Genomic DNA, 896 nt, shown 5'->3' with positions numbered 1-896 from the left:
TATATATATATATATATATATATATATATATATATATGTACATATATATATCTATGTGTATGTGTTTGTCCCCCACCACCACCACCACCATCACCATTTAACAGGTGTTGGTGTGTTTACATCCTCGTAACTTAAACAGTTCAGCAAAGGAGACCGACAGAATAAATGCCGGGCTGAAAACACGAGTACTTGGGGTGGATTCATTTGACTAAAAAACTCAAGGCAGGTGCCCCAGCATGGTCGCAGTGTAATGACTGAAACAGGTAAAAGATAAAAGACAAAAAAATATATATATACAAAGGTTTACCTCAACATTCACGCCAGTGAACAACATGGCGTGGGTCATCAAGGACCCTCGGTACAGCAGACGGTCAGCCTTGTCCAGGCTGTGAATGTTGAACCCAAACACCTTCTTGTAGTCATGCCTGAAAAAAGAACAAAACACAACAGCTATGGATCATTATTATTATTGTTGTTGTTGTTATTGGTTGTTAAGGTTGTTGTTGTCGTTATTAATATTCTTTTCGACTCTAGGCACAGGGGCCAGGAATTTTGGGGGAGATCGACCCCAGTACACAACTGGAACTTATTTTATCAATCCCAAAAGGATGAAAGGCAAAGTCGACCTCGGTGGAATTTGAACTCAGAACGTAAAGACAGACGAAACACCGCCAAGCATTTCGCCCGGCGTGCTACCGTTTCTGCCAGCTTGGCACCTGTTGTTGTTGTTGTTATATTATTATTATTATTATTATTATTATTATTATTGAGTGAGAGAGCAGGGCATGCCATCATAGTGACACTGGGGTACAAATATACGAAGCCCATTATACCCATCATGACTACCCGTCTCATAAGGGTTACACGAGGCACATGCATCAAAACCATATCTGCGC

The sequence above is a fragment of the Octopus bimaculoides genome, chromosome 30 (genome assembly GCF_001194135.2).
Source record: "Octopus bimaculoides isolate UCB-OBI-ISO-001 chromosome 30, ASM119413v2, whole genome shotgun sequence".
Classification (NCBI taxonomy): domain Eukaryota; kingdom Metazoa; phylum Mollusca; class Cephalopoda; order Octopoda; family Octopodidae; genus Octopus; species Octopus bimaculoides.
Note: the sequence above shows the minus strand (reverse complement) of the source record.